General features: G+C 45.3%; 1 protein-coding gene and 1 long non-coding RNA gene across 2 annotated transcripts in view; one reads left to right on the forward strand and one right to left on the reverse strand.

Moving 5' to 3' along the window:
• The window catches only part of Eva1c (eva-1 homolog C (C. elegans)), a 74915-nt gene that overhangs the window by 54282 nt on the left and 6420 nt on the right, over positions 1 to 14213 (reverse strand). The window lies entirely within an intron of this gene.
• On the forward strand, positions 739 to 3898 carry LOC105994058. The gene is made up of 4 exons (XR_001175489.1): positions 739 to 910; positions 1175 to 1353; positions 3272 to 3363; positions 3762 to 3898. It is a non-coding gene; the product is annotated as an uncharacterized LOC105994058 (long non-coding RNA).

Here is a 14213-nt window from a genome sequence, read left to right on the forward strand (position 1 = left end):
AAGAAAGAAAGAAAAACAGTAATGTGCCTAACAGAGAATACATGTTCGAGAAGCTTCCTTCAAGCAATGTCCTAATGAACTGCACTTCTAGTCCAACCACTTCCTCAGCTGATTGTGTGGCATGTAAGTCCCTGGGGCAGAATTTCCCAATAGGAGGGACCGTGTACTACCTCCTCTCCTACTCGGTATACCTTGTTATAAGAATATGGAATGTACTCAGGGTTGAGGGGAGGAGGGGAGCGAGAGAGAGGGGAGGGGGAGCAGGAGGGGAACTGTTCAGGGAGTAGTAAAGTGGCAAAGAAACTACCTTTCTAGGAAGTCAGGCCTCAGAGTCTGGAAGCCAGGCAGGGTGGCGGTCAGTAGAGTCGGGGGAAGGAAAGCCAGGCCTTAAAAAACCAGCTGCTCCTACTTGATAAACTTGAAGAGGAAACAGGAAAAACTGGAGGCCACACGATAGTATTTCTAGCACTTGAAAAGCTTGGCTCCTGGAGTCGCGAGGCTCTGGATGAATGACTGGCAAATGCCATCAGAGGGCCAAAGGACTGGCTTGCTCTCCCTTAGCAAGGCCTGGATTGGCCCTGACCTTAAGCATGAAAAAGCCAAGGGCTTACTGCAGTTCAGCAGGTGAACGCTGTAACACAGGAAGCGCAGGGTACCTGGGGGCGGGGCTGACCAACCCTAGTTGGGAGGAAGCCTTACAGGAAGGAGGTAATAGCTAGGAAGAGCAGAGGGTGACCAGGTAAAATGGCCTCAGGCCCCAGGGATAGAGGGGCCAAGGCTGAGAAGGAGCTTTCCCATGTCCTGCTCAGCCGAACTGCAGCATGTGAGTTTGCACAGAGGCTGGAATAAGAATTGCTTTGCTGAGAAGTCTGCCCTTGAACTTGAGGGCAGGCGGGAGCTCCAGAAGCAGGTATGAAGGGGACACTGACACTGGTCAGGAGAAGGCTTCTCATGGAGAGACTCAGAGAGATGGAGTTCCACAAAGAAAGGGGGAGGACTCCCACTGGTACAGCCCAGGGGGGAGAGGGGAGGAGGGGCTGGCATCAAGGTGGAGTGCATGGGTCTTGGTAGGACCTGGAGAGTCCCACAGGTCCTCACACTCCCGTGAACCTTGTGCTTAATGATCTGTTGTCACCATCTTGCTGTTCTTAATCTTTAAACTTGGTGATCCAAGGGAGCCATAGAGCGTGTGTGTGGACGGAAGAGACTCCTATGTATGAGTTACAGCCATTCCTGGCCACCCTGTTTCTGTGGAGTGTTCATGAAGCCCTGAGCATGGAATCTCCAGGATTCTAGAATCTAGCTAAGTCTCAAAGCAAGCACAGGAGAAACCTTATGTCTGCGAGGGAGCTGGTGAGTTGCTGACAGGTTTTCCTGCTAAAAGCAGAATTTGCTTCCATTATAAAAAAAAAAAAGGGGGGGGGTAAAATGGCATGCTAGGAAACAGGGCCAAAGTCAGCCATCCTGTCTCTCTTGCTCCTTTTCTGTCCTGTGTAGGGGAGTCACTCACACTGGGGGTGAGGAAGGAGAATGATTCTGTGGGGTCCTCCTGACACCCTGGTAAGCCAGGACCAGATAGCGGTAACAGAATATGCAAAAATGAAATAAAAATGGGTGAATCTGTTTCACTGTTTCAGTGAAACACACACACACACTCACACTCACACACACACACACACACACACACACACACAATGCAAATTATATCACCTCTGTGATTTCTCAAGTTAAACACTCTTACGTTTTATTTGATAATGTGAAGATAAACAGTAGGGTCAATAACTTAAAAGGTTAATTTTTCTTTACTCCATACAGACGTTACACATGCCTGTAATTCTAGCTATTTAGGAGGCTCAGATCTGAAGATCCTAGTTCAAAGCCAGCCCAGGCAGGAAAGTCTGTGAGACTCTGATCTCCAATTAACCACCAAAAAAATCCAGAAATGGAGGTGTGGCTCAAGTGGTAGAGCACTAACCTTGAGTGAAAAAGCTAAGGGACTGAGCCCAGGCGCTGAGTTCAAGCCCCAGTACTGGCCCAAAAATATTTAGAACTATAACAAATGAAAAGTTTGGTTCCTTGGACCACCAAAAAAGTAAAAAGATTATTATTATTATTGTTGTTATTATTATCAGCAGCAGCAGCACCTTCATCATTATTATGGAATTGACCAAAGTGCGTTTTTATTACTTTATCTGAATTGAGTGAACTGTTTAACCTTTGTGCCACAGGTAGTGATTTATAAAATAATGGTATTAATGACACTTCTAGCAGGGCTCTTGGAGAACAGTGGCCGAGCAGCTACAGTGAAGAGCGCAGACCTCTGCAGATCTGAGTTCGTAGGGGGCTGCTTTAAGCAAGGTGCCACAGATCAGCTAGCTTTCCCATCACAACAGGAAGTGATTGCTTCACCCTTCTCTGCTAGGAGGAGGGCGAGGCCATCTCTTAGAGGACTCTAGGGAAGGATCAGATCCCAGCTTCACTCCCAACTTCTAGGAGCAATCGGCTTATGGCAATAAGCTTGACTCCAATCCTCACTAGGCATTCCCTTGTGTTTGCCTCTGTGTCCAACTTTCCTCTCTGTAAGGACACTGGTCACTCTGGATCAGGGCCCAACCGATGACCTCATTTTAACTTCATTACCTTTGCAGATACTCCATCTCCAAATATGGCCACATTCTTTGGCACCAAGAGTCAGAGCTCCAACAAGACTTCTCTGAGGGCGGGGGCGGGGGTTGGCAATAGTGGGGACTGAACTCAAAACTTCGTGCTTGTTAGATAGGCGCTCCACTACTCGAGTCATGTCTCCAGCTCCTTTTTGCATCAGTTATTTTCAAGGTTGAGGTCTAATGATTCTCCTACTTGTGTTTCCCCTGTAGCTGATGACAGAAGTACGCAATTGTGTTTCTCAGATAGGTGTGATGACAGGCATGTATCACTGCACCTAGCATGGATTGAGATGGAGTCTCAGAGTTCTTTTGCCCAGGCTGGCCTTGAACTGCAACCTTCTCTCTGCCTCTTTATTAGCTAGGATTACAGCCTTGTACCACCGTGCTAAGCTCCAACACCACCTTTTTGTGTAGCAAACATAATGAAATCCGTAACAACTGCTCTGCCCTGCACCGGCTCTGTACACAGTCAAATTTGTTGCTCTTACCCTAAAGCACATGTTTTCTCCAAGGGTGTGTGGGAGAGGCCAGCCCCAGGCTGCCTGAGACTGGAGAGCCCCAATCTGTTGTAGCCACGGTCTCCATAACAATTGCTATCTCCCCAGCAGGTCCAGATGAAAGTAAACAGGTGAAGTAAGAAGAAGAAACAAGGAAAATGGAACGACATGTTCTGATAAGAAGCCAAAGACAACCACAGGTAGAAATATCTACACTGCAGGGAGGGAAATTGCTCATGGCCCATTCCTTCTCCATGGTTTCACAGGGGCTAGCAGGGGCCCAGGAGTGCCAGGTAGACAGAAATAAACAGAGCCCTCACAACCCTGGCCAATACATGGCTCCCTGCACCACACGTCAAAGGAAAGCCAAGCTTTGATCACTTATTAAATAAGACAGTTTGTTTAATCTGTAGGAAGAAGGTTTCAGCCAGCAGCAAAGGAGATGCCGTCTGCTGACAATTCAAGTGCTCTGGGACATTGTAATAGGTACATCTAAGCTGGAGATGAGCAATAGGTAGTAAATAAGTTGGCTTACCATAAGGGCCAAGTGTGTGTCAGTCACCTTAATGGGGCTTAATCTGGAACTTATCCATTCCAGAGGGAGACAGAGATGGAGCTGTGGGGTGAGCCAAAGCTTAAGAGAAAGTTGCAACGCTTTGCCGGAAGACCGAAAGGGAAATGCTAGAAGTTCAACAATGGACTCTGAAGGCACAGACAGCCTTGGCCAAGCCACAGGTAAACCAAAGCTGCTTCCTTCCATTGGTCCTACACTCAGAGCTCTAGTGTCCAGAGCTGCCTTCTGTGGACCAAAGCCCCAGGTTCTGGAACCTTTCCATCATTCCCTCTTCTGTTTAAAAGATTGTGTGTTCCACAATCAAGACCCTTCCAGCCTTGTTAGAAAAATGGTAAGTAATAGGACCAATTTACCAGAGTTATGCCTAGTGGTGGTTTCTTTGACTTACAAGAGGCCTGTACCCCACTCTAACCAAATGATCAATGTTCGCTTCAGAAAGACAGGGTGAGCCAATGGCTAGTTCCACCAGACATGGGAGCTACAGACCAAGGCTCACTGAGAGCTGCCCGGGGGCTGATGGGTAGCCCTATATCACTGGCCCACTTTCAGTGATGAAATCAGGCAGAAAGGAATTTGGGTGAGTGTGGCTGGCTGATTTCTGGTATGGAAGGTGGGTCCTGTGGAGTTGGAAGGCCTCGCTGTAGTCCTCTCCCTCCACAAGGCCTGACACTAAGGAATAGTAAGAAAGGTCTGGGGGAGTCAAGAGGATACCAGTGGCCCTCCACTAACATGGAGGCAGGCTAGGGAGGCCATGCTCCGGGGCACAGAGCCACAGGCTTCTTCATGAGGTCAGCCTGACCAGTTCTGTGGAAGACTGGGGAAGAAGAGGTTATCTGACCTTGTAGTTCTCAATCAAGGTCAAGGGACACACCTGGTGGTAACTTCTTGTGTACAGTCTCAAGACAGCACAGAGAATCATGTGGGAAGGGCAGGTAACCAAAGTAGCTTTCATAAAAGATCCACTCTCGAAATACCCCATTCAGCCATTGACTAAGGAGGTGAATCAACTTGTGAGGACAGAGCCCTAATCACCTCTTGAAGCTTCTACCTGGTCCCATCTCTTGACATCCCATAATGGGATTTGACTTCATTTACTTCTCTTTTCGTCTCTTTCATATGGCTACTATAATAGTTAACGTTACATATTTGGATTACCTTGTATTTCTACTGGACAGCTCCATTCTAAAGTCTGCCTAGTATCCTTTGGTGGACTTAACTGCCTTAGTGATAATTATATCAATGCCTAGGGAGAATTCAGAATGTGAGAGAATCAGCCCTGGGCCAACACCTTAGAGAATTTCCCTGTGGTTTTCATAACTGTAACCAGTTCTCGCTTCCCCTCCATCCACTAATGCATGCATCTAGTCAGATAATGCTTATTTCCCACAGCTTGTGTGAATAATAATGATGATGATGATGATGATATCATAATATAATATATCATAATAATGATAATTATACTAATGTTCAACGTCTAAGACTACAAAATTACCAATCTATATGCCTGAATTGCAAACATTTGATTTTGTTTTTAAATAAAGCTCTCAGTTAACACCACCTAACCCTACCTGATAATTTACCCTCCCACAGGAAGATGGAGGGTACAGAGCAAATCTTCAACATGCTCTTTGGCAATAATGAATCATATTCTAGAAGGTTCCACAAAGTTCTGGCGAAGGCTATAGTTTGGGTTAGTTTGCAGATCTAAGGATAAGGCTTGGGTTTTAGCTACAGGAGCACTGAACTGGAGAGTTCATGTGGACAGACGTCTGTCATAGTAAGCAACCTGTCATGGAGGGCCCTGCCTCTACTTGAAGCTTTTTGCTTAACTGAGCTAAGAGTCTGGGATTTGTCTAACTGACAATATGTAATTGTCAGATTTTAGCCTCCTGAGTAGCTAGGATGACAGGTGTGAGCCACCTACACCCAGCTCATGATGCCTTTTTATTAAGAGGATATAAGGAAGAAGAAAAAGGACATTTCGTATGTCAGAATAGAACATTAAAGCTGATCACTGGTAGCTCACACCTGTCATCCTTGCTACTCAGGAAACTAAGATCTGAGGATCATTGTTTGAAGCCAGCCCAGGCAGAAAAGTCTGTGAGACTCTTATTCCCAATTAACCTGCAAAGAGCCAGAGTGAAGCTATGGCTCAAGTGGTACAGTACAATCTTGCACACATGTGCATGTGCACACATGCACGCGCACACGTGAATACACACACACACACACACACACATACAAGAACACTGACATGTCAGGCACCAGTGGCTCACGCCTGTAATCCTAGCTACTCAGGAGGCTGAGATCTGAGGATTGCGGTTCAAAGCCAGCCTGGGCAGGAAAGTCTGTGGGACTCTTATCTCCAATAAACCACCAGAAAACTGGATGTGGCACTGTGGCTTAAGTGGTAGAGTGCTTGCCTTGAGCTGAAGAGCTAAGGGACAGCGCTCAGGCCCAGAGTTCAAGCCCCATAACCAAAAAAAAAAGAACATTGACATTTTAAGAAGGAGGATACTGCAGAATGAGAGGGGGCTGGAGTTAATGGGTTCACTGTAGTATGGAAATCTCAACTGAATCCTTCCTCCATCCCTACAACTAACGTATGCTACTTTAAAAAAAAAAATCTCTAAAGAAAGAAAAGGGAATGAAAGAGATGCTTCAGCACCTTAATATACGCTGACTCTGACAGTCAAATTTCTACCACTCCAAAATGAGCAGGGACAAGAAAATGAGCAGCCCACCTCCCCATTGGACAGCGCGGTTACATCACCCCCTGGAAAATTCACTCTGACACAGTTCTGCCAGCCTTGCTATTTTCTTCACTGCCAAGAGCCATACAATAGACCTTTTTTTTTTCCTTTTGGGACAAAGCTTTTAAAATGCTTAGGAATTCAGATGGACTGAGTCACAAAGTTGTACAAATACTGCACACCCGCTCCTCCTCCCTCTCTCCTGGAAACAATACTCGCTTTTCTGGGTTTGGCAGAAAGAAGGAAAGAAGTATTTTGAGCAGAGTTGTGACTTGTCTGTATGAGGGGTGGTGGAGAACGGGCAGGATCTGGGGGGGAGGGGGGTCTGTCCTCTGGGTGGGGAGGTGGTGGCTTCCACTGCGAGGAGCTGTGGGACGCTCGGGCTTACAGTGAGCCCCTCCAGAGGTGCTCTGCTCCACAGACCCTTTAAGTCTACGATATGCAGCAGGGAGGAAATTCACCTTCACAGAAGCACCACGGGTGGTCTGTAAGCGGGCAAGCAGAACCCAGGGAAGGTGAGCAGACCCAGGAGAGGAAGGAATCAACACAAGAAAGGAGAAGGGAGAACACAAGGAGATGTGGGAGGTAGAGAGGCAGATCTTAGCACTGTCCTGTGGCTTTTGTTCTCTTTTTAAAAGTCAGATCCAAAGAAATATTCTTGTTACCTGACTTATGTAACTAACCCCTCCGTGTATCACCTTTGTAATGACAATAAAATAATTAAAATAAAAAAAGAACTTGGATCAGTTTGTCCCGTACCTGTGACCGCCTCGCTGAGATTTTGGGACAAGGGAGATGAGTTGCAGACTTCACCCTTACTCCTGCCGGAGACGCAAGCTCAGGCCTGGAACCCTCACCTCGGCAGCGTTTCAGTTTGACATTAATGAAAGCAAAGGGTCAACCTTGACATACCAGCAGCCAAAGCTTCTTTCTCAGAAGAGAGGAGGAAGAAGGGGAAAAAATGCCGAATAAAAACCTTCCAGAAGCTGGGTGCCGGTGGCTCACACCTATAATCCTGGCTACTCAGGAGGCTGAGATCTGAGGATCGCGGTTCAAAGCCAACCCAGCCAGGAAAGGCTATGAGAATCTTACCTTCAATAAACCATTCAGAAAACCAGAAGTGGCGCATTGGCTCAACTGGTAGACCGCTAGCCTTGAGCTGAAGAGCTGAGGGACAGCGCCCAGGCCCAGAGTTCAAGCCCCACGACCAACAGCAGCAACAAAAACCTTCTGATCCAGAGAGGGTGAAGGAGCTCCCAGCAGCTGGGTTTTCATTTTCCATGGTGGGGGGAGAAAAGGGGGAGCACTGAAGGCTCCCGTGAACAGCAGAGGGCAACCTGCATGGACGGGGAGAGCCACAAGCATATTTTGGGACTTCTATCTCAACACTAGCTTTAAAAAAGTGTTGCACCACCAGGCACCAGTGGCTCACACCTGTAATCCCAGCTACTCAGGAGGCAGAGATCTGAGGATCGTGTTTGAAGCTAGCCAAGGCAGGAAAGTCCATGAGACACTTTTTTTTGGGGGGGGGTCCAGTTCTGGGCCTTGGCGCTGTCCCTCAGCTCTTCAGCTCAAGGCTAGCACTCTACCACTTGAGCCACAGCGCTACTTCCGGCTTTTTTCTTTTTGCTTATGTGGTGCTGAGGAATCGAAACCAGGGCTTCATGCATGCAAGGCAAGGCTCTATCACTGAGCCATCTTCCCAGCCCTCCATGAGACTCTTACCTCCAATAAACTACTCAGAAAAAGCCAGAAGTGGTGCTGTGGCTCAGGTGGTAGAGTGCTAGCTCTTGTGTACAAAGAGGCTCAGAGATAGCCCTGGTCCTGAGTTCAAGCCCCAAGATCGGCCAATAAAAAAAAAAGGGTTGCACGTTTGGGGCAGAGCATGATGGTTCATGCTCTAAACCCCAGCTACTCAAAAGGTGGTGGTAGATTCACTCTATGAGGCCAGCTGGGCAAAAAGGCAAGACCCTATCTCAACAACCATCTTGTTGAGATACATGGGTAGATGTGTGTAATACCAGCTACAAGGGAGGGGAGGATCCAGATCTCAATCTAACCTGGGCAAAAATGTCAAACCCCGTCTGCAAAGGAAATGAAAGCAAATAAGTCTAAGTTCATAGCTCAAGTGGTAGAGCATTTGCCTAGCAATTGCATGCTCCTAAATTTAAAACAAATCAGTTCCATTCAACATTAATGACTTAATTAAAATGTATCCTAGTTACAGAAAGTGTAGGAAATAAAACAAGGAAAAGATGGGCACGGGTGTCTCATGCCTGAAATCCTAGCTATTCAAGAGGCTGAGCCCTGACAATCCCTGTTTAAAGCCATCTTGGGCAAGAAAGTCCGTAAGGCTCATATCTCCAATTGACCACCAAAAAAGCCAGAAGTGAAACTGTGAGTGACAGCCTTGTGCAAAAAAGTGCTAAGGGATAGCACCCAGTGCCTGAGTTCAAGCCTCACTACCGGCATTGAAAAATCAAATAAAAATCCTGAAGTCCTCAAATTAAAATCAAGACAAAGAAACCATAACACTTGGCCCTGAGAGATGAGCCAAGACTCCAAGATCTGCTTTGCTTTGCAACCCCCTCTCTCCTTCCAGACTGGAAGAAGGGCTGAGTCCCTGCCTCTTCTCACCTGTCACAGAATATTGCACATCACCAGCAATGGTGAGTCAAGTCATTCAAGTCTCAGAAAATGGAAGAAGTGTCACCAATAATGGTCCCTTATTTACAGCCAAATAGACAAAGAGGCATGTGAATATGAACCCAATGGGTTCAGTGCATGTTTTCCTTGACTAGAAAAGTACCATACCATTCTGTATTTCTTCAAGCAGATACCTCAAAGGCTGGACAAATTGGCTTTCCAGATAAGATCACACGTTCTCATTTCCACCTGTCTCCTGTCCAACAGGCAAGGGAGGGAAAAGGGTTCAATGACCTGGGACTGACACACACACCCACTTTCTCTCTCTCTCTCTCTCTCTCTCTCTCTCTCTCTCTCTCTCTCATTCCTTGGGACAGCACAATGATTTATAATTTCTAAGCCTGAGAATTTTGGAAGCTGCCAAACATGAAGAGAGTGAAAAAAAAATCTAAGCCCAGAGTAAAGAAAGGAGATGGCTGAGTAACAGTGTGCGTTTCTCAGCCTCTGAAACACTACTCTCAAAACTGTCACAAGGAAACATCATATGGTTCCTCACAGACAAAAAGGGTTATTTTATCCAGATTATTCCCCCACATTGCTAGGGAAAAGGGACTCATTTGTAATCATCAAAGGAATGCTGACAGACTTGAAATGGGATTACACTCTATTATACTCATCCGAATTAAAGATTTGTTTTGGAGATCATTCTTAGATTTCTTCCTCCCTGCTCCTCCAACCCCAAATGAGGCCATTTGTATTCACAGGACATCTGAAGCAGACATGAAATCAGACTGTTCGCAAACATACTACGCGTCACACTCAGTGGCCTGAGTTTTGAACTTTAATGTCGCCTGGTTTTTCTGTGTGTGCAAAAACTTGAGTCTCAGGTTGAAACTAGCCCCGCCAAGCATCAGTTTCGTTTGCAACTTGTTAATTCGGGGAAGTTGAATGTCAGGGGCTTGAGTGATCGAGTGACTCAGGTCAGAAATGTACATAAACAAATGCAAAAATCTGTGCATAGACAGAGTTGTCTGAAAGGTCTGTGGACATAATACGAAAACTCAGAACTGTGGTTTAGTTAGACTGATCTATATTCTGTTGCTTAACTTTCAAACTCCTTTATTGTTATTTATGTGCTCTTTTTAGTGGGTTGTGGGCCTTGAACTCAGGGCTTAGCCACTGTCCTTGAGCTCTTTTTGCTCAAGGCTAGTACTCTACCACTTTGAGCCACAGCTCTACTTCCAGTTTTCTGGTGATTGATTGGAGATCAGAGTCTCACTGACTTTGGTGCCCAGACTGGCTTTGAATCACGATGCTCAGATCTCAGCCTCCTGAGTAGCTCCGATTACAAGCATGAGCCACCAGTGCCCAGTTATTTATGTGTTCTTGAACCACCAAAATATGGTATTTCAGGATAGGAGTGGTTGCCAAGTACCTGGTATCTGGTATTTGAATAGTTTCAGAATGCGTTTTGTTTTTTCCCCCCACAAATCTGCAATGTGTTCTCACCCTGGAGTTGAGCCCATCTGAGAGGCTTGAGTGCTGCCGGCTTTGTGTAAAGTTCTAGTGAAGGGCTCGAGTGGCTCAGGAAAGTATCTAGCTGTTGAAAACAGCAGCAACAACAAAGTTATCTGAGCAAACACAATAAATAGGAAGAAAATTAAAAATTATAGGGAAAGTACTTGAGAAGTTGTATTATTTCTCTATTGTTCATTTTTTCATGCATAGACTTCATGTTCTTCGTGAAGTACATCCCATAGTAGTTCTTTCAGTACTGGTTTGTTCATGGTAAAGTTGTTCCGATTTCACACTCACTCTTGGAAATAGTTTAGCTCTCTGTAATAGTTCTAGGCTGACATGTTTTTTCCCTCAGAACCTGAAACGTATTTCTTATCTTCTTACTCCAATGACTGTTGGACTTTGTAGATAACATTTTCTCTGGTTGTTTTTAAGACTATCATTTTGCCACTAATATTGTACAGTTTGGACAAGATATAGCTAAAGATAATTAATTCTGTTTATTTTGTTTAAGATGCTAAAATCTGCATCTTTCATCAATTCTTGAATTAATTCTAGGATACTGTCACTTTTCCCCCTCACTCTTCTCTCCCTCTCTGAAGGATCAGGGCATGTTGAACTTTCTACTCTGTCGTCTGTATCTTAAACATTTTCTTCTGTATTTTTCATATCTTTATTTCTTTTACTATTTCTAGGATAATTTCTCTATTTTATTTTCCATCTGATTGTTTCTCTCTCTCTTCTGCTATATCTAATTTGTTCTTTAACCTATTTGTTAAGATTCTCCTATCAATAAATATATTTTGTCAGTAAATATATTTGGTTTTGTTTCAAACATGACTGCTTTTTGTTCTTTGCTCATTTGAGAAATTCCTTCTTTTCTTCTTCCCTTCTCTTTCAACTCCCCTCCCCCTTTTTTGTGTGTCAGTCATGGGGCTTGACCTCTGGGCCTGGGCGCTTTTCCTCAGCTCTTCAGCTCAAGGCAATCGCTCTACCACTTGAGCCACAGCGCCACTTCTGGTTTTCTGGTGGTTTATTGGAGATAAGAGTCTCATGGACTTTCCTGCCCGGACTGGCTTTGAACCATGATCCTCAGATCTCAACCTCCTGAGTAGCTACGATTATAGGCATAAGCCGCTGGTGCCCAGCTCAACTAACTTAATTTGGGGGGGGGGGGCAGTTCCAGTCATGGGGCCTGAACTCTGGGCCTGGGCGCTGTTCCTCAGCTCTTTAGCTCAAGGCTAGCACTCTACCACTTTGAGCCACAGCGCCACTTCCGGCTTTTTTCTTTTTGCTTATGTGGTGCTGAGGAATTGAACCCAGGCCTCATGCATGCAAGACAAGCACTCTACCACTGAGCCACCTTCCCAGCCCCAACTTTTTTTTTTTTGCCAGTCCTGGGGCTTGAACTCAGGGCCTGAGCTCTGTCCTGAGCTCCTCAAGGCTAGCACCCCAGCAAGTGAGCCACAGCACCACTCCTCTGCCCACTCTTTCTAGTGTTGGTACCAGGGCTTGTACTAAGGACATGGCATTGTCCTTAATGTTTTTGCTCAAGGCTGGTGCTATACCACTTAAGCCACACCTCCACTTCTGGGTTTTTTTTTTAATTCTATCTTGACTAATCTTGACAGGTCAGCTATGAACGCTACTGACACCCACATTTTCATAATCATGGGTCATTAAAACAAACAAGTCAAGAACATACAATTAAAAATTATATGTGGTTTTATTGTCAATTTATATGTCAGCTTAACTAATTTTTTCAAAATGAAAGAATAGAGTTGGGTGCTGGTGGCTCATGCCTGTAATCCTAAAGCTACTTGAGAGGCTGAGATCTGAGGACTGTAGCTTAAAGCCAGCCAGGGTAGGAAAGTCCAATTAACCACCCCAAAACCAAAAGTTGAGCTATGGCTTAAAGTGGTAGAGCACTAGCTTTGGGCAAAAGAGCTAAAGGATAGCGTCCAGACCCTGAATTCAAGCCACAGGACCAATGAAAATAAATAAAAATAAAAAGGAATAAATAATGTCAACTCTCTGGATTCATGGGTTCCATATCCACTGATCTAAATTATTTCTCTTAAAAAAACAACACCCGTGTCTGTTCTGAACACAGACCTCCTTTCTTGTCTTCACTCTCTAAATAACACATTATAACAATTATTGGCATAGCATCTCCATCTTTATAAAGCATCCTAAGTACTACAATGATGATTTAAAATATAAGGGAGGACTGGGCACTGTGGTGCCCGCCTATAATCCTAGCTACTCAGGAGGCTGAGATCTGAGGATCATGGTTCCAAGCCTGCCTAGGCAAGAAAGTCTATGAAACTCTTATCTCCAAGTAAACACCAAAAAGCTCAAAGTACAGCTGTGGCTCAACTGGTAGAGCATCAGCCTTGAGTTGAAAAAGCTAAGAGACAATACTCAGGTCCTGAGTTCAAGCCCCAGGAGGGGCACAAAAAATCTCTTAATGCATTAATATAGGGGAGGATTATGTGGGTTGTATGAAGATAATATTTCCTTTATTTGAGAAACCTAAGTGTCTGAGGCTTTGATAGCCATGGGGTCCCAGCTCACCTCCCCAGCAGATGCAGAGGGATGACTGCAAACCAGCACTGATATTCATAACGTTTGCTGACTTTCTAGTATCTTGCTGGGACTGAGCTTGCTTTGGAATGGTCATGACACAGAGATGGTTAAGGAGGGGTGAGAAAAGTCCTTACTAGGCACCTGAAACAGCAGTGCTCATTCTAGGAACTATCCAAAAAGGTTAGGCAAATTGTGGTTGCTTTTTTTCTGCTCTTGCTCCTTCAATACCCTCAAGGGCCAATCACACACACACACACACACATACACACACACACACACACACACACACACACACACACACACACACATGCTGGCCCCCCAGCTGGTTACAGGCTTATAGGCTGCCTACAACTTCTTGGCTGGGTGGTCTTGAGTAAGTTAGCTGCCTTCTTTGGGGTTGATTGGTTATATGTAAACGAGATTGGGATCTCACAGAGTTTTGCTCCCAGAGTGAAATCAAGTAACACTGAGCTCAATTAGTTTTTACTGCCTCCCCTCTGTTTCTCCCCAGAAACTGTTGCTAGCCTGCTTTTTCCAATACAGTCCCCAGGAGACCAGGGCCATCAATAACAGGACCACCAACCAGCTGAGACACCTCTTTACTGCTACAGAAAAGGCCTGGAGGATGTGTTTCAGCTGTAATTGTTTCCATGGAAACGGGCAAGCAGTTCTGGATGCTTTACTCTTCATCTCTCTTCCTCTGTGGCAGCTGGACAACTCCTCCAGACATTTGGTTTGTTTATCTTTACTTACAAGCTGACTTTTCATTCTATATAATTTTTCAGAGGTGAGATTTCATTCCATAATATTTTTTAAAGTGAACATATCCTGTGCATAAAAGGATGGTGTGACTGAGCATAATAAAATGAGGAGTGTGGGCTGGGAAGGTGGCTCAGTGGTAGAGCACTTGCCTTGCATGCTCAAGGCCCTGGGTTCGATTCCTCAGCACCACATAAGAAAAAAGCCAGAA

Source organism: Dipodomys ordii, unplaced genomic scaffold, assembly GCF_000151885.1.
Source record: "Dipodomys ordii isolate 6190 unplaced genomic scaffold, Dord_2.0 Scaffold104, whole genome shotgun sequence".
In the NCBI taxonomy this organism is placed as follows: Eukaryota; Metazoa; Chordata; class Mammalia; order Rodentia; family Heteromyidae; genus Dipodomys; species Dipodomys ordii.